The sequence below is a fragment of the Podarcis filfolensis genome, assembly GCF_964270895.1.
Source record: "Podarcis filfolensis genome assembly, chromosome: 7".
NCBI classification, from domain to species: domain Eukaryota; kingdom Metazoa; phylum Chordata; class Lepidosauria; order Squamata; family Lacertidae; genus Podarcis; species Podarcis filfolensis.
This window is the reverse complement of record NC_139603.1, coordinates 60,380,669-60,400,862: the sequence shown is the minus strand read 5'-3', so window position 1 is coordinate 60,400,862 and position 20,194 is coordinate 60,380,669.

Below are 20,194 nucleotides of genomic sequence, written 5' to 3'. Positions count from 1 at the left end.
CTGTTACAAAATAACTGGACTTTTGGTTTCGAGCTGAAAGGAATACTAAGGAACTAAAATCCCCCTAGAGGGGTAATAGGGACACTACATCATAAAAATGGCTGGAGTACGTAAATTTCAAGCAGAATTGGACAGAGCACTCGTTCTCTTGGGAAACTTGCAAGAGGAATACAATGCTTTGTCTACAGAGGCATCATTACTACACTGGACAGTAAACAACATTTTTGAGTCTGATAAGGACTTGAAACAGGAAGCCTATTCTACTGAACAAATAAATGAAACTGAAAGTGTAGATACGATGGAGCAATATGTGGCTTTTGAAGAAAATGAAGGAGGAGCAGGAGATTTGCAGGAGTTAAAGGAGGGCTACATTATGAGGCCTGACATGATGACAAAAAAGGACAATAAAAATTGGATGTGGAAAGCCTGGTCTGAATGGGAGTCTGGAAAATGGAGAGACCCTCTTTGGAGGAGATCTGAAGACCTGAGGATTACAAATTTGTTGAAGGGGGAAAGCTGGAGCTTTGGGGACATTTGGATCTGAAAGAAACTTGAAACAAGAGTTGGAGCACCCCATAGGCTTTGCTTTTAAGGATGGAGGACCGGCTGGAAGTAACATGGATTCTGTTGGGCCGGAGCCCCTCCGAGACTTGGGGCTTAATATCAAAGACTATCAAAGAGACCGGCAGAAAGGAACTGAGAGAGATATAAGGGCCTCAGACGTGAGATCTCCAGGCTAAATAAATAACATAAAGACTGACGGTTATTGGTTGGGGACTGGAACCGGGAAAAGGGTGGGTGGAGGTTGGGAATCCAAAGGGTACATAAGGATAATTTGCTTTTTATATTTTGTTAGTGGTAAGGAAATTGGGTAAATCGTGGAAGGGAAATTTTGGTCGACTTTAGGAAAAAGGTCTAAGAATAAATAATGAGGTATAAGTATTGATGTATAATTTTAAAAAGGTAAAATTGGTTTTTTCTTTTTAAATTAATTGAAAATAAGGTTGCTAAAAATAAATTGAGGAAATGGAAAAAAGAAGTAAAATAAAATAATAGTATGTTAGAATAAATGTTTAAGCTAAGGTAAAGAAATAAGTTAAGGACTTGCTGAATTGACAATTTAAATTGGAATATAAGAAGGGGAGGTGTGAGGAGGTCTGAGAAATAAGGTTAAGAATTACAAGTAACAGAAACTTTATGTGTTTTTTCTATTTTTTCTTTTTTGTGTTTAGTTTTGAATATTATGTATTTTTGTGTTTTTTGTTTTGTTTATTTTTTGGTTTTTTGCTTGTTATGTGTTTCTTGAAAATGCTAATAAATATTTTATAAAAAACAAAAACAAATGAAATGCTCCTCCACTCTCGGCTTGTTTCGCATTCTGCTGTAGTTCTCTGCACTCAGTTTTACCAAATCTTACATGACTATAAATAACCTGTTTTACCAGCTCTTAGTTCTACTGTGGGGCCAACTTTATCCACAATGCCTATCTCTCCCTGTGCATTACTGTGTTATGAATCTTGAGAAGGCCACTTCACACATGACAGGCTGTGCAAATAAGATTTCTGGCCCATGTGCTCACTGCAGAATAAGCAAACACATCACACTTACCAAAGTGAGAGGAGACGTGGTTTTGTCTACATGGAGATGTTTTCTCGTATGAGAAATGCAGTTCATGAAACAACTCTTAGCTGCATTGTGGTACAGTAGTCATTCACAGTTTGGTGCTGTGCGAATCCTACCTCAAAGGCACTGGAACGCCTGTGAACTACAAGATTACACAATATGTGGCCTAAGGGCTCATCCAAACTTACCTTTGCTTTGCATCCACGGAAAACCAGAATGACCATTTGCTCTGATTCAGCAGTAAAGATGGGGTTTTTCTGGGGAAAGCGGCTGGTCAAAGAGCAGACCTGTGCCTAGAAACCAGAATGACCATTTGCTCTGATTCAGCAGTAAAGATGGGGTTTTTCTGGGGAAAGCGGCTGGTCAAAGAGCAGACCTGTGCCTAGAAAGCACAGGGCAAAAGGTAAGTGTGGATGCCCAAACTAGTCATTCAGGTTCATGCCATTTGTTGGCACCTTGCCATGGACCAGGAGTCAGCTTCACCTGCTGAACAGCAGCCTGAAGGGGGAGAAGGCAGAGTGGCTCCACCTGTAGCTGATCAACCTTCCTGGATGTGGAGGAGAAGGTGCTGATGAGAACCAGCTGATTTCAGCCTTCTTAAGCAGAGCTTCCAGCAGCAGTCAAATGCTGGTAGCAACGTTTGGTGTTCCTGGCCTGATCTTGCTGTTTTTTGCTTGTCTTGACCCCAAGTCATTGGATTCCCTGAGCCTTGGACTGTCTTTACCACATGGATTGCCGTTCGCCCGACGCTAGGGCTGGACCTGACTTTGGATGCTGACTGCCTCCAGGCAAGTACACCTCAGAGACTCTTTTTGTGCATTTTTGGGTACCGTTGTTTTTTTAGCTCACAAAATTTGGCCTCCCACTCCATCCATTGAGCACTGCACATGGTTGCTCAACAATCGGACTATAACACACCTGCTCATGAATAAATTTGTTGTATCCTGTTTGCAGTGTAATGCATTTTTTATTTAAAAAAATCGGCACAAAATGTGCATTTGAATGCTTATTTCTAAGTGTATTTTCATGATTTTTGTTTTGTTTTAAGAATTGCATCAGAACATTGCAGAAGTGTGAAAGCCAGTGGGTAGCTAGTGGAGCAATCCAAAACCCCAATATGCCATGTTGGTGGAAATCTGGATGTGGTAGAAGTATCTGTTTGCTCAGCTCCACTGGCAAGTGGCTTCCTTGGAGTTCCTACTGCACCCATCAAAAACTTGGGCAGGTTGAAGCTTTGTCAGTGGTATCCCTGTCATTAGGATACTATAGAAACGCTTGAAATGAGGCATGCTTGGGCAGCGAGAGGGTCAAAGAAGGGGCTGAGCTAGGCTGTCCAGGGATCTCCCTATAGCTGCCAGTGATGGGACTCTGCCCTCCCACCGCTGTCCTCCCCCAGAGAATGGAGGGACTCCACAGGTTTAGGTTGTGTGTAGGAGTGCAGGGAAGGGAGGTTCCACTGATGGAGCCCTGATATAGTGCTATGTTAAATACCACCCACTGGTACATTACATACTAAACAACTGCTCTGATGCATAACATGGCATGATGCAGGCTATGGTATTTGGCAATATTATCAGACAGTAGGACAGCATTTGGCATCCACATCCTGGGAACATGTTTGCTGGCTGGTTGTAAGGCTAGTAATCTTGGGATTATTCCATTAATCAGAAATGTCAAGGTTGAAATAGTTTTGCATGCAAAAATAAATAAATACCCAAAATCTCCAGGTACAGTCTGTGTCCAAAAGGCAAATATCCCCCAGAGACATTTCTCTATAAACAAACAAAGCTTTCCTAGTGAAGAAAATGATCGCAAGTTTTACTTGGCCTCTACTAGTTTCCAAATCAGATCAAAAAAGTCACCTTACACCTCTATAAAAAGGATTACTTCTGTAATTATCTGCCTATGTGTCCTCATCAGTCACTATACGCAATCATTTCATGGCATTCAGATTCTGCACAAAAACATCAAGGCCTCAGCACAAATATTATTACTGTAATGGGTTTTCACTCCTAGAGTCATCAGGGGAAGGGATTAATTTTGCTTTCTTTTTATGCACGCATTACAGCGCATAGGAACACACTACAATGCTTCCAATTTGAAAATTGTGATGCAATGTTATGAGAACAACACTTTTGAAAACAGGGCCATCCATTCAGCTACATTTCCTCCCTATTTAATGGAGGTTTTTCTCAAGGGCTACAGAGACAGCAATTTTTTATTGTATTAATTAGTTCATGTTAACCTAAACAATATCTATTTCAAATACCGTTCATTAAAACATCATAATTCCTTTCTTCCTCCCTCCCCCACCTCTTTATTGATACTCATTTGTAAACATTTAGAACCAGTACATTGTTGTAAAGAGGTTTTATGGGTTGATCCTAGGATCTGTTACTTTCTAGGTGTACAATATCTATCTATCTGTCTGTGTACCCTTTCATCTGTCCATCCACCCACCAGCACACAAACACACACATTACCCTGAGACTGTTGTTCAAGGGCATCATTGGATATTGTCCTTATTTTGTGTCCTAAATACGGATCATAAAATGGATTTTCACATGGAGTTTTAACCCATTCACCAATTAATGTGGAAACAGAATGGAATAGGGTTATGAAAGACTGCAGTGAAATTGACATGGACCAGAGATACTGACCCAACCCTATTTGTCAAAACATCTGGTACGTTCAGGTACATTGCAGATATATAGGTATAGATATATGTATAGGGGTGTGTGGAGGTTCTGTTTAGCTTTCACAGATCATAGCAACCATTGAATGTATCATTCATGATCCCCACCCCCAAATTTTATTTGTCTCTTGCACAATTCTGGGATCATACCATATTTGTATTTTTAACTGGTGCTAAATCAATATGTTGTTGTGATTTTAAGAACAAGATGGAAATGAGAAGAGCAATAATTTAATCTTCTCTGTCCTAAGATGTGCAAATTCCCATGGAAACTGTATGGAATGCACATATGGATAGAACATAACAGTCTATTAACACCATAGGAATCTGACAGAAATTTGTCCTCAGTTTACAATGAATCTTTGTGGTAGCTAATCCTCAGCAGTGAAAATGTTCAGTGTACAGAATGGTTAAATAGAAGCTTATCTCCCTTTCTGTGCCTTTATCTTCATTATCACTTTAAGACAGATCCTTTCGGAAGATCTTCAAGGTTCCTAGCAAAGGTAACCAAAATGTCAATAAAGCACCTAACAAATTAAAGAAAACCAAACTGTCTATAGATTTAAAGTTTTAAGATGTAGCAAATGCCTAATTCCTTTGGAAGGAAAGGCATCCCTTTACATTCAGTGACACAAGCCCTTTTTTTGATAGAAACTAATCTCACCAAAGAAAACGCTCAGATTTGAGGCTGCAGGTTTCATACTATCATCTTCAGAATTTGGCAACCTCAAGTGAGTCTGCCATAGGCAATTGGATTTTTATTTTCTCCAACTAGGGCCATTCAGAATGCTCCAAACATTTAGCACAATACAATTTTAAAACTAATACAAATATTTAAAGGAACTCAGAACCTAGCTTTCTTGCATCTGTTTCCAAAGGAAAAGTATAAAATCTGAATGTAGCTTGATAATGGGTGGCTTCTTAATAAATTTCAATGCAAACTGCCCAAAATCCCAGATGAATTGCTTTGTGGGATGTGCTATAGGTATTTATTGGCTCCCCTAGACAAGGAGATCCATTTTCTACTAAGGCTGTGTACACGATATTTAAAGTGCATGGTTTTACTCCAAGGAATCCTAAAATTTGTCGTTTGTTCAAGGTGCAGAGATTTGCTGCTCTGCCATCGTTAAACTACGGTTCCTAGAAATCTTTGTATTAAGTCATGTGCTTTAATGTATGGTGTGTACACAGCCTTACTTTCGAACATCACTGTAAACCATGGGTAGGCAAACTAAGGCCCGGGGGCTGGATCCGGCCCAATCGCCTTCTAAATCCAGCCCATAGATGGTCCTGGAATCAGCGTGTTTTTTACATGAGTAGAATGTGTGCTTTTATTTAAAATGCATCTTTGGGTTATTTGTAGGGCCTGTCTGGTGTTTTTTTACATGAGTAGAAAGTGTGCTTTTATTTAAGAGCCAGTGTGGTGTAGTGGTTAAGAGCTGTAGACTTGTAATCTGGTGAACCAGGTTTGTGTCTCCGCTCCTCCACATGCAGCTGCTGGGTGACCTTGGGCTAGTCACACTTCTCTGAAGTCTCTCAGCCCCACTCACCTCAGAGTGTTTGTTGTGGGGAGGAAGAGAAAGCAGAATGTTAGCCACTTTGAGACTCCTTCAGGTAGTGATAAAGCGGGATATCAAATCCAAACTCTTCTTCTTCTTCTAAAATGCATCTCTGCATTATTTGTGGGGCATAGGAATCCATTCATTTTTTTTCCTTTCAAAATATAGTCCGGCCCCCCCACAAGGTCTGAGGGACAGTGGACCGGCCCGCTGCTGAAAAAGTTTGCTGACCCCTGTTGTAAACTGTAAAAAGGGCTAGGGACCCTGACCCCAGTCTCCCCATGACTGCCAGCTCTACTGTGGTGCTTGACTGATAATTCAGGATTCCTGATCATGGAGGCAGGGAGGGGCAGACAAAAGTTGGGAATGGAGAGGGTGGTGCCATTGAGCACAGGGATGTTGGAGGTAGGGGTAATGTGCACACCCCTAGCTTAATACACACATTCAGGTTGCATACCTCAAGTGGGCTTAAGCAGGCAGTTGATGAACATGCTTTGCAGTCATTAGCTGAGCTTCTGTGATGTCATGGAATGGTTATAAAGCCTATAAATGGTTCCATAGCTTATAGATCAGCGATATACTTCCATGCTTCTTCCCACCAAAAACACTTCCAGCAATTTTTCATTGATTTTGATTGTGGTAGGCAGCTAAGTGGGTTTCCCTGAGTGAACAGAGAAAAGGAATGTGTGGAAATAGTTATAATCAACACTTTTGATGAAATGTGGGTCAGTGCTTCATTTTTTAAATAATGTTGAATTCTAAAGCTATGTATCTGTTTACACAAAGGTATATTTCTCTATATACATACTCATAGCCAGGCTTCCTCAGCCTCGGCCCTCCAGATGTTTTTGGTCTACAACTCCCATGATCCCTAGCTAGCAGGACCAGTGGTCAGGGATGATGGGAATTGTAGTCTCAAAACAGCAGGAGCGCTGAGGTTGAGGAAGCCTGCTCATAGCTGTAATATATGTTTTTCACCTGTTGTTCTTAAAAGAGAGAGAGAAAGAGATAACCAGTTTGCATAAATTTGGTTTGGGCTGTTGCTTTTTATTAGTTGATGTAGTCTCCTAGGTTCCCAAAGGTTTGAAAATTTCAAAAAATGCTCTCAAAATTGCTTCAGTACTTTGTAACTGGCAAAAAGCTGAAACTGTTTTGTGTAGGGGGCAGCTGAAGGAGAAGGGAGGAGTCAACAACATCTTGAATTAAAACAGAAGAGTTCGCCTACATAAGGAATGCCAGAATGATCTGTTCACTTGGAGTTAATTGAAAAATGGATAGCAAGCAGTTTTTCCTGGGTTTTTTTCCAGAAGACTTTCTAAAGCCATCACTATAAATTATCAGAATACTTCTAGGCAATGGCCAGTGAATTAGAACTAAGCTGTAACATTGCATCATCTATATAGTTGTAAAATAGATTTAACAGAAGCCAGAAATAAATCATTGACAAATAAATCCAATAAACATGGTCTGAATATTGAACCTTGGCGGACACCGCTGTCCATTTCAGCCAAGCCAGATTTCTTGCCCAGTACAAATTTCTGAGTTCTTTTTTAAACAGTTATGCTTCTAAGATAAGTGACTTATCCTCAGGAGCATCATATTTTTATCTTCGCTAATCAGCATCCTACAGCCAATCAAATCAAATGCTTTTGTAAAAATGAAAAAAAAAAATCAAATCAAACCAAATGGCTCAGCACCACTGAACACTCACTGCCCAGTAGTAAATATTCATGTTATATTCATTGAGAAATGCTGAAAATGTGCTTGGGTAGCTAAACCTGCTTAGATTTGGCACACTATATCTGAAGACAAACTAGTATCCTGCTCTGAAGCAGGGGCTTCCAATAAGTGTTAGTGCTGAGCTTAATATTAGTTATGTGCACCTATCTTTGCTTGTCTTTTTGCAGGGTGTAAAGAGTAGGGACCTGCCTCACTGATTTGGGTTGTATTCAGACAGGGGCATATTATGCTATCTGAATGCAGCTGTAAATATTATTATTATTATTATTATTATTATTATTATTATTATTATTATTATTATTTATATATATATATATATTTTCATCAATAATAATTAATAAAGCTTTACCCCCGAGTCATCTGAATTAGATGCTCCTTGTTTATTTTTAATAATAATAATAATAATAATAATAATAATAAGAAGAAGAAGAAGAAGAAGAAGAAGAAGCAGCAGCAGCAGCAGCAGCTGGGAGCCTCTTTCTGTCTCCTTTTGCAGAGCTCTGTGAACCTGCCCAACAGAGCAAGCAGTTTCTGCTCTCTTGCGCTCTCTCTCTCTCTCTCTCTCTCTCTCTCTCTCCTTGCTCCAATCACAAGGACTGTAATAAATGATGTCAGAGATTTTTGCCCAATTCCAGCTCTCTTGCCATCCAACAACCCTTTTACAAATTCGTTTACATGGCTTGTTGGGAAACAAAGGTCAAATGTGGAAAACAAAGGCAGGCAGCAATGTCCATCAACTTTGCCCTCCCCCTCAAATATGTTATTGGGGGGAGGGCAAAGTGATCTGGACCCTTATGAGTTGGCACCTATGAAGGGGTTCAAGGAACTTAACGTTCTTTAGATTATATTCATTGGAACCAGCAGGAGTGACCAGCACTGTGAGCTGGTCCACAGAACCACCTTCCTGACACTGGTATTATCGCTGATTCTGTGGCAGGATGGGGTGACAAAGTTGGGATTGCATGGGCACATCAGTACAGTTTGGTTCTCCTGCTAGTGCACTCATGCAGCCCTAACCTTACCAATATGTTGACCTGTCCTGGTAAGCATCAGCAAAGCTAGTGTCAGGAAGGTGACTCCAGCCTAAAACCCAGTTTGTGTGCCACTTCATGCACCCACAATGACTTGAAGGGGTGCATGTTCTGCAGCAGGTAACAGAAAATGGTGGGGGCTGCCAGTGGCCCTGAAGCATCTCTTTTTATAGCAGCATTAAGTCCCCTCCCCCATCATTGCTTTTTGCATCAAATATAAAAACTGTATTGAATGCATACATGCAAATACATAGCTTGGAAGCACGACATTCTTTTGTTAAAGGATTAAATTGCTGCACTGAAGAGCTCTCACTTGAGAAGAGTCTTTTACAGATCTCTCTGAAATAACCTAATGGCAGTAGTCATTACTAGGCTTCTAACAGGAAGCCAAGGTGTTACCTTGTGGCTCAACATGCAGCAAAACATGGTATTCCACTGAGATTTAAGCATTTATTTCTCCAAGCAAAATCTTATTTCAGATTAAGACATTTATAATGCGGGTAGTCCAGTTAGCATTAACATTTTTATTAGCTATGTAGGCTATCTATAGGCTATAGGTGACCTTTGGCAACCAAGTGTTCTTTAAACAGCTGGCAATATCATAAAGCAATATCAGCCAATCATAAAAACATGCACTTGATTATTTTTTCCAAGATGAACTCAATCAATATACCATCACCTTGATGGTTAAGGATGTCTTTGCAGGCTGTGTAATAACAACCAGGCTGCTTCCTTATGCACACTTCTTGGGGAGCAAGTCTGAGTAAACATCTCTAGGACTGAGCTGCAAAAGAGAGTTGCTATCAAATCCAACAAGTAGGAGCAAATGTTTGTAAATTTTACTTTCTGATTCTTCTGTTACTTAACACACTTTGTATATTAAATTCCTTTACTACTTGTAATAATAGTGTAAGAAGAGTAAAATTCAACAGCTACCCAGAGAAGCAGGGTGAGTGGGAAGATGCCAAGATCATTGCCAAGGTTTTTGATGGCCTCTTGAAAAATTAGAACAGGAAGTATTATAAACTGTGACCATCCAGGTGTTGCCAAACTGCAAACCCCTGATCTGCATTCTTGATCATTGACTATGCTGGTTGAGGAAGATGGGAGCTGTACTCCAGTATCCAATCAGCCACAAGGAACCATTTCAATGACTCTTCTAGCCATCTTGAAAATAGGTGGAGTTTAGAGCTGAACGCAAAATGCATAATTCTAATCTGAATGTGTTTACCAAACTATCACATTGCACCATATTTTATATTTTCCAAAAACTCCTTAAACATACGCGTAGGGTCTGAACCAAGGACACATCTTTGAAATGCATAATTTTATTCTGAAGGAGCATACTAATTTTTATTCAGCTGACTCAATCTTTAGAGCTGATCTCATGATACGCTATCGTTCTCTCTCTCCTCCTCACTTTTCAAAATGGCATTTGAAACTATTCAGAAATGGTGACCTGAGAATGTGTGACAACTTTTATTCAAATATTTCAAAAGTCAGCTGAGAAAGAAACAAACTGCCTGACAGACTTCCCAATGGAATGCTGAATCTTCATTTTGGACCAAAAACTTCATTTCCCCCCCAAACCCCAACAATTAAGATCCATTAGTTATACAAATGAGCACGAACATTCCTAGATGTGGGTTATTAGATTATAACTATAGGGGTGTTCAGATTACATTCAAGAAGGTACAGTCTAGGTACCTCTGTATGTAAGCAACAGCTGAGCTGTCTAAATCAGCAAGTGTACATTGTCTCACACAAACACTTGCACTTGTGTTGGGTCAGATTGTACCTGTGATCAGTGTTATGTGTTAACAGGCTGGATCGCTGAAGTGGTGAGTGTCACCTGAATCAGAGCCAAAATGAGGCCCTTGGGAAATAAGAGGTGGTACCAGCAAGCTAGGCAGAACTCTTAAATTTGCAAAACGCTCAAGTATCTTTTCTCAAAAACAACCAACTAACCACCACCACCAAATCAGAACACCCTTCCCAAAAAGAAGGATTACACCCAAAGCAGACAACATGCACCTCTTAAGACTTAGCTTTTCGCAAGTGCAAAAACTATAACACTCAAACAATACAATGCTATAACTGATTTTCTCTGAGATCTAGCTCATTCCTCCCCCTATTCCATTCTAGTTTTTTGGGGGGGATTCATTAGACATTTGGAGAAAGGCCATTGGTTCCCTGGAAATTAACAGAAAACCAGGCTGCTGCTGTGTCCCCTCAGTGCACTGATACCCTATGGCAGGCTTCCTCAACCTCGTTGGCCTACAATTCCCCTAGCTAGCAGGACCAGTGGTAAGGGATGACTGGAATTGTAGTCTCTAAACATCTGGAGGGCCGAGGTTGAGGAAGCCTGCCCTATGGCCTTTTGGAGAGTTACAGCAAGGAAACGCTCAGTGTTCTTGTGGCATTCCCTACCACCCATCCTTTTTTTGGTAGTGTTTTACATTCCCATGTAGTACGAGTATGCATCCAATTTAGATGCATCCTGGATCAAAATGGGTTGCTTTAGAGGGATTTGGAGCCTATTGGAGAGTACAAGGTGGTGTGAATCAACGTGGGGAGTATCAGGAAGTCAAGTGAATGCTTCATCCTACCATGCCATCTGCTTGGCAGAGATAATCAAGGATGGGCACCTTTGCTTGGAATTAACAAGAAGCAATATATATATATATATATATATATATATATATATATATATATATATAATGTCACTATGTTACACACAATAAGCAATCAGCAGGTATGGTCCTCGTGTGTGATGATCTATATCCACAGCTCATGATCATTCCCATATGGAAGTGCCATCTACTTAGGAATGTATTACATGTGAAATTGTCTTACTACCAGACATTTAAAATTCAGATTTCTTTGTATACCTGTCAATGCCTCTCTCACTTCATTAGAACCAATATCAAAATTCTGGCTGATGCTAAAAGAGCGGGCTTGTAGATTGTAGCTTTGTTTTCAGCGTTTTGAAATCTATTTTAACAGTTTCAAAAGTGGAGGCAAAGTCAGTTATTTAGAGACCCAATTTCAGCTGCAGGTCTGGATGATTTGCCAAATCTAGACTTATACGCTGCAAAAGAAAACAATTTATTGCCATTCTTTGATAAGCATAAAGAATGCTAAAATGGATTAAAGTGTTCCTTCCAATTAAAGAGAGATTTACCATGGGCCATTCTTGTGGGCGTCCTTTAAAACGATCCGTAGCCTAAGTATTATGGATGGGAAACACAATGCATTTTCAAATGCTATTCAGTATAGGATGCCTTTATTACAGAGGTCTAACATGTTAAATGCAGTTTTGGCTGATGTGAGAGAACACTGTAGGAGCCTTCTAATGGATTTCAGATAGACAGAGGCCAAAATCCTTCCATGAGTTACTAGAGACCTGAAAACCTGGTTCAGCTTTCAGACAATTCAATATCACATGCTATTTTTATGTCCTGCGCTTCCTGAATGCATTTATCATCTATCTGGGGGCAGGGAGTGCTATTTACAATGAAACAATAAGATAAGCTTCATATTTGCATTTATTGCTTTGAGATGAACAAAGTAGCCTTTAAAAAAAAAAAGTAAAATAAACCCTGATTTGAAATGCTTCCTGGCATATATATTTTTAAAACTTTAAGTTTTGTTATTTATATTAAAAAGATATCCCCTCCCCCAATTAAGAATACTAAATGGTTAAAATAAGGAGAAAATAAGGAGATAATAGTTCCATAGCTTGTTTAGTAATGACTGTTGCAATACTGAGAGCAAGGTATAACCAATTATTCACACAAGAAAGGGCTATTTTCATTTAAATGGCTGTTATATGAACATAGGCAGCTGCTTTATACCATGTCACAACAGTGGTCCATTCGGTTTAATACTGTCAGTGTTGACTAGTAGTGGGTCTCCAAGGTTTGAGGCATCTTCCACAGCTACATGGAGAAGCTGGGGACTGAACATGGGAACCTTTGTATGCAAATCATGTGTTCCACCACTAAGCCATAGCAGTTCCCTAGTATATGAATATGAAGATTGACTTGCTAGAGGGGCAGAGGGAAATGTGGTTATCAATGCTTCATCTCTCTCCCTGGACTTATTACTCCAACTCTGTACAGTGGTACCTCGGGTTACATACGCTTCAGGTTACCTACGCTTCAGGTTACAGACTCCGTTAACCCAGAAATAGTACCTCGGGTTAAGAACTTTGCTTCAGGATGAGAACAGAAATCGTGCTCCAGCGGCGCGGCAGCTGTGGGAGGCCCCATTAACTAAAGTGTTGCTTCAGGTTAAGAACAGTTTCAGGTTAAGAACGGACCTCTGGAACGAATTAAGTACTTAATCCGAGGTACCACTGTACTTTGTGTTCGGTGTATGTTCAATAGATTCTTGATTCGGGTTGTGTATCTACCACCCCACTACTTAATAGTCTCCCTGTCTGAGATGCCTGAAGGAGCCTCTGATATAGTGTTGAGGGTCTTCAGGTTTTTCCTAAATTGCATTATCAGGAGTGGCTCTACGCCTCATGGCCACCATAGAAGTGTCCAAGAATATCAGCGTATGATGTTGCACCCTCTGGATTTGGTTTTCTCTGCTAAGATATTTGATGGTGATGACTAGCTGGAGGAACTTTCAACAGTTGTATTGTCATGGGTAGATCATTTCCTAGTAAGGTTTGGGCTCACTGTGGATTCAGCCTTCTGCAGGGATAAGGCACCAGTTGGGACCCAGATGCTGTTGGATCTCAATGGTTTCCTAAACTTTCTTGGAAATTTTCTGTTCACATGGCTGGCCGCCATTTCCAAGTCCTGAGCCAGCCATAGTTCAGCATTACCTTTTAGGGTTTGGCAAACACATGAGGTGGGTGCAATGACAGCAATGATGAACATGCTAACTCTACCCCTTTGCCGACATGCACATTTTAGAATCCAGGAAAAGCAGGGTCCTAAAACCCATAGAAAGCCTTCCTTAGTACAGGAGACTCCCTTCTTCACCAGGTCACCACCTGCAAGTTGGAGGGCTATAAAAATGAAAAGTGGGGTGCAGCTGGTTAGCTCATCCTCACTGCCTCTACTTCCATCTTTGCTGAACTCTAAAAGACAATGACTGAGCAGGGCTCTGCTCGGTCTTTGATATATGGAGAGATCCAGGTGGGATGGACATGATCAATAGTACCCTGTCCCACGGAATAAAGCCTAATTTTTTCATGACTGAGGCATTTCCTTGCTTCTCCTTCTTTTCTTTGTCTTTTCACATTTCTGCCATTTTTAAATGGTCTTTCTAGATTTATCTGTTGCTTTTGTGTTCAAATTGTTCTGATGTGTCTTAGCACCTCAATGAGATCTTTTAAACTGAAAGGTAGGGTAAAATAAGCAAATAAAATATATGAATAAATAAACACATTATTAAATAAGCCACTTAGTATAAACAATGAAATGGCTAACATGACTATTTGATCTAGAAAATATAGAAAATAATATAAATATGGCTGTGTTGCTGCTAAGAGGAACCAGAAATCAATTTTATCTCTTTGAGGAAAATGTACATCTCTTGACATTTTAGCTTAAGACATTGGCAATAAGTTCACATTCGTGTGACAGCACAGTTCACATTGATGTAAGCAATTCATTCCTTGTGTCAGTGCAAATTTAATAAAACTTTCAGTGTAATAAACAAAAACAAAAGGAGGAAATGAAGCCCCAGCGACAGTTCTTAGTAAATGTTGCCTTGTGGGTCTTAACGAGTAAGTCAGGATTTTGTGGGTAGGGGAGAAGTCTATACTTTCAACAGGAAGCAAGACAGGATTTCATTTCAGTTGTCATTAATAGGTAACATTATTTTTTCAGTTCTGGATGTTTCACAAAAGGAGCCCACGGAACAAAACCATCAAGATGTAAGGAATGCACTTCAGGAAACAAAGCAGGAGCCCGTGGGGAAGAAATAAATAAATAAAACCATGGACCAAAATTGTGCACACGTATTGCTGAGGGTCACACAACAAAGCACAACACAACACATCCACTCTGAGCTTTTACAAAGTCTGTCTATTGAGATTTCTCATTTTTTCCAATCTTAAATTCAGTTCACCTCATTCCTGTATACATCTGCATTTTTTAACAAAAGAAACGGCCTGCATGCCAATTCCTGCACATTTCCATGTGCATTTCTCCTAATATACACACTCTGTATCCAATTTCACCTAGTATGTCTGTGGAGCTGGCAACTGTTACAGGTGCCACATAATACTTGTTCCACATTTGTAAGGAACTGATTTTTTAGCGTGGCAGCGGTTGTGCTTTGGAACTCCCTCCTTATTGAAAGCAAGCAAGCTCTTTTTGGCATTTTTGTTTATGCAAAACAAACATATTTTGTTTTTGGTTTTTTGAAGGTTTTAAATTGTTTTTAACTTCTTTAAAATTCTAATTTCATTCGTATTCTTTTTGTAAACTGCTTTGAGGTTAAGCTGTATATAAATCTCATGAAACATATGAATGGATAAAGAGTATATATGCATTTTTACAAGCACCCCCACTCCAACAACAATGTATTTTTGCACATTAATTTGTATTGATGTACACATTTTTATGCACTACTTTATGCATTTTTATACACATTCTTTGTTTGGAGAACTGCATCGCAAAATTCAGATAAGTGGAAATTTTGAAGAAGTTTCAGCTTGCGTGCTGATTTGGGAAGTGAGAAATTGTAGGTTCACATTAAAACAGAATCCAAACTTCTTCTTTGATCCTTACTTTACCATCAGTAGGTCTTGGGTATTTTTGCTTCATTCAGATAATATAGTGAATATTCACTTTATAGTAAATGTTGATGTCAATAAACAAAACCCAAATTCTGTGCTTCAGAAGTTGATGTTCGGTGCAGCAAATAAATTATGCAAATTAAACAAATGTACCTCTTGTCAATTCAGGGGCGTTCCATGCCTACTTCAATTTTTAAACGCCTGAAGCTTGTAAGTAGCCTTGTAAGGTACAAGCCCTGCAAGGTAAATTAAAAATCTATAAAAGAAATAAGAATAAAAGAAGCTCAAAAGCCTCTTCATCTACAAACTGTGTGCTACATTGCTTTGAATGGGGTGGCAAAATGGTAACACCTGTTACGAGGTAGTAGCAGGCCTCGTTGGTGGGTCAATCTCCTTTCTCCATGACCTCCCTGCCTTGCACTGAACAGAAGGAGGAGCTTTTTGGATAGTTTCACATCAGCAAAACAAGTGGAAAACATGAGATAAGGTGCTTATATATGTTCCAATGTGTGGTTGGACCATAGCCCTTTTAAAATCCAGAAATCTGGCACTAGGCTTGAAGAGACTTACCAGTGTCACTGAGCGGATACCCAGTGTAAGGTAAAAGGGATGCAGCTGGCGCTGTGGTCTAAACCACTGAGCCTCTTGGACTTGCCGATCAGAAGGTTGGTGGTTCAAATCCGCACAACGGGGTGGGCTCCTGTTGCTCAGTCCCAGCTCCTGCCTACCTAGCAGTTTGAAAGCATGCCAGTGCAAGTAGATAAATAGGTACCGCTGTGGCAGGAAGGTAAACGGCATTTCCATGTGCTCTGGTTTCCGTCAGTGTTCCCTTGCGCCAGAAGTGGTTTAGTCATACTGGCCACAGGACCTAGAAAGCTGTCTGTGGACAAACGCCACCTCCCTTGGCCTGAAAGCAAGATGAGTGCTGCAACCTCATGGTCACCTTTGACTGGACTTAACCGTCCAGGGGTCCTTTACCTTTTTTTACCTTTACCCAGTGTAACATTCTACCAATGTTTCAGGGTCTTCCACTGTCCATTTCCTCCACTTTTTGACAACATAAATAAATTTTCACTGCTAGAGCCAGTTCATGCATTATTCCAGCTGGGAGTCTGATACTAGTAAGCAGATTCACATGGGTGCCCACCTTTGCTCTTAGTTTCTTGAATGAGAGGCTGCCCCTTACATGGCCCTCTGGGCTTTGTTAGGATTGGCCAAATCACATGACATTTCATATAGGTAACTAACTGACTTTATCACATGTATAATTCACCTAGGGCCAACCACTTAGTTTGGTGTCCATGTAGTCTGGTTTCATAATTTATGAACTGGGTAGGAGTGAGTGAGGAAGGGTCTAATACAGTCTTCCTCAGCCTAATGCCCTCCAGATATTGACCACTGGCTTGGATTGATGGGAATTGTGGTCCAACACATCTGGAGGGCACAAGGTTGGGGAAGTTTAATCGAAGATGAAAAGATGGCTCACAAAACCTGGAACGTGAAAACCTAAATGTGACATTATGGAAATGTGATAGTCATTTTCAAAGGCCAATTCAGGAAGGCTCGTTGCCATTTCCTTGCATCTTAAGCACTTAAATCTCCTGCAAAATTCAGTGGGAGCTCGGATTGTTCTGAAATGCGAGTCTTATGGAGTCCCAGAATGAGATAAAATAATATAATGGTTATGAAAAGTATGATAGATTAAGGGGAATAATTCAGTATGAAGCCCAAAAGAGAGGCTCGGCAGCCAACCAAAGGTTAAGACCAAACCCTTTCCTACGATAAACATTAATAATAAAATTCTACCTGAAGGCCAAATCAGTGTTATTATGAAGCTGATAGATTTGACAGTTCATAATTCTGCTGCAGGTATAATAAGATTAGTCATTTTAATCAACACATTTTCTTTTTAATCAATGCCACATATGTTTCACAAACAATTTATAGCACTCAATATAAACATCAGTCCTTTTCAGATTTATTAAATACAAAAACAAAAAGAAAGGAAAATATATCCTAAAAGAGAATACAATTGCCATGGAAGAAAACAGGCAGAATATGGTAGGATATGAGAAGGCATAATTGCATGCTTTGATATTTATGATGAAAGACCTGAGCTGAAAGAAAAATGACAAAAATGCTATCTTAGCCCTTTATGAAACAAAGAAAACCTGAAGGTCGTGCAATAGTAATTTTCATCATTCCTTCCAAAGCCTTGGCAAGCTTTGAAAATTTATATGTAATAGCAGCTAGCTTTTCTAAGTGAAAGTACTTTGAAATCATCTTGGGATAGATGTGTATAAAGGAAATTTTCATTTCTTCAAATACAACAAAAGCAAAATTATATTCTAGAACACTAAATAGACTGCTTTTTAAAATTCATGTTTTCCTGGAGTGGCAAATCTATATTTTGTTACACTGTTGCATTAATTTATTTTAAGACACAAAACTGTATAAAATGTGTGTGTGTGTGTGTGTGTGTGTGTGTGATAAGAAAAGAAGCGTTACTGAAAACATGATTTTGTAATGTTACCAATGCAAACGAAATTAGTTTATGTGGAGTGCCCCAAATCACTGAAGTGGACAGAATCAAAACTGCTAAAAAGACTTATCAAATTACTTGGATGTATGAGCATAAAAAAGCATCCCCATTCTTTAAAGGTGCTAATTGTCCTAGTTAAAATCCCCCTTTGAGGTATGAATAGGTTTAGGGTCTCAGATTCACCAGGAAATACATTTCTCTCAATCCTAGCATTTGTTCAGACCACGGGCTTTAATGTTTCCATCCTCTGTGTGGAGAGTTTTTAAAAAACAAAAACTTCTAACCTGACCTCGGTGCTTTCTGTGTTGAAGACTGGTGCCTTGGCAGCATGAAATGGAAAAGACAAAGAAAAGAAAAGAATGCATGCCAGAGGAGGGGAGGGCAAAGAAGAAGAAGAAAGTAACATAGCTATGTTTTTTGGTTTTTTAAAAAGCACATGCTAAATACACATGCAACCCTTCTCTAAAACCCAAATTAGTACAGACAAATATGGTTCCATGCACTCTTATTAATAATCACACCCCTTTTGTGCATTGCCTCATGCTTATCTATTATTATTTATTTTTTAAATCGGTCCAGCCTTCATTGCAGAAGCAATAAAGACTGATGAGCAACACGCATTAGGCAGGCAGAATTAGAGCAAAATCAAAACCTTGCAGTTATACCAATAGATGGCACAGGCACTAATATTTTTTATTTACACTTATATCCCACTTTTTCTCCAAGGAGCTCAAGGTGGCATTGACACTTGTCTGCCTCCCCACAACCGTATGAGGTAGGTTAGGCTGAAAGGCAATGACTGGCCCAAGGTGTTAAGTTGTGGGTGAACATATCAGACGACACAGCGATTCTTCAAACAGCTCTTGTTTATTCAAAGGCCAGAACTGAACTGAACTGAAGAGCTCAGTCAGCCTGCTTATATAGAGCTCCAGAACAACGGTAACTGTAGCAACTTTCTAAAACTATCCAATCACTGATTGTCACTTTCAGTCCTTCATTTGCATACAAACTATCCAATCACTGAACATCACTTTCGATCCTTCATTTGCATAACTATCTACAGTATCCCCCTGCTGGCCCAGGGTGAGAACTTCAGTACATAACACAAGGTCACCCAGTGCTGTAAATCAGTGGCAGGTGGGAAGGTCCTTCACATTCTTTCCTCTCCTTTCAAGGGAAGCAGCAGCAAAAGCAGAGCAGGAAAATGGTGGTAAATGTTTTACCTGCTCTGCAGTTGTCCTGGCTGCTGCTCCTTTCCTGCTGATAGATTTAAAAAATGGTTCCTTTGAAAGAATAGATTAGAGTACTGTGAAATAGATTATATAGCTATTCCTTCAGAGCTAGTGAAACTCAATCTAGAACTGGTTGCCTAACCAATTCCCAAGAATGACTCACTCCCAAGATCTTGTAGTGATTCAGTGTCGGCTTATTGGCCCACATTGAGTAGACTACTGCACTCTGTTCCAGCCTCACTTGATTCAGATAACGTGAAGAAACAGTGTACTAATGATACCTCAGGCCATATCCCTTGATCCTACAGCTGGGGAAGAGGCCTACTAATGATATATACCTTTGATCAATAAATGGTACACTCCTATCTTTGATGGTTGGTTCCCATGTATGGGAGATAGGTCCCTGTGGAACTCACTGCCAATAGAGGTTTGGTAGGAACTATCCGCACCCCTTATTTCAGATATCTTCTGAAAAGTGTGCTGTTTAGACAGGACTTTGTAACATGAATTTTCTTTGTTATCCATTGATCAGTTTTAATGATGCTTTTAATGTTTTATTCCAATTTTATTCTGATATGCTGTACTCTACCTCGAAATAATTTTTATAAAAGGGCCAATTATAGATACATAATAAATAAATAAATAGATTGCGCTTGCATTGTAAGTACATGCTGAACTGATCCAAAACTAGATCTGTTTAGAAATTAAACTTTTTACTCTTTTCACGATTGAAAACTATCATGTCTTTTAAAGAGGTTTTCTAAGTTTTACAAACATAAAGATTTCTTTGTAATGGGGGCTGAGAGAGAAAAGGGTAGTACTATTGAGAATTCTCAGTTGTTTACAAACTCGGCATTCAAATGTTTTCATCAGAACCTTGTCCTGGGCACTAAATGAAATAATCTTTGTGGGAAGTAATAGGATTTTATTCTCACGAGACCCCACCCCGCAGAGAGGCGGCCACTTCCTGAAAGCAGTCAGTCAGGTATGATGATACCTCAAGTCC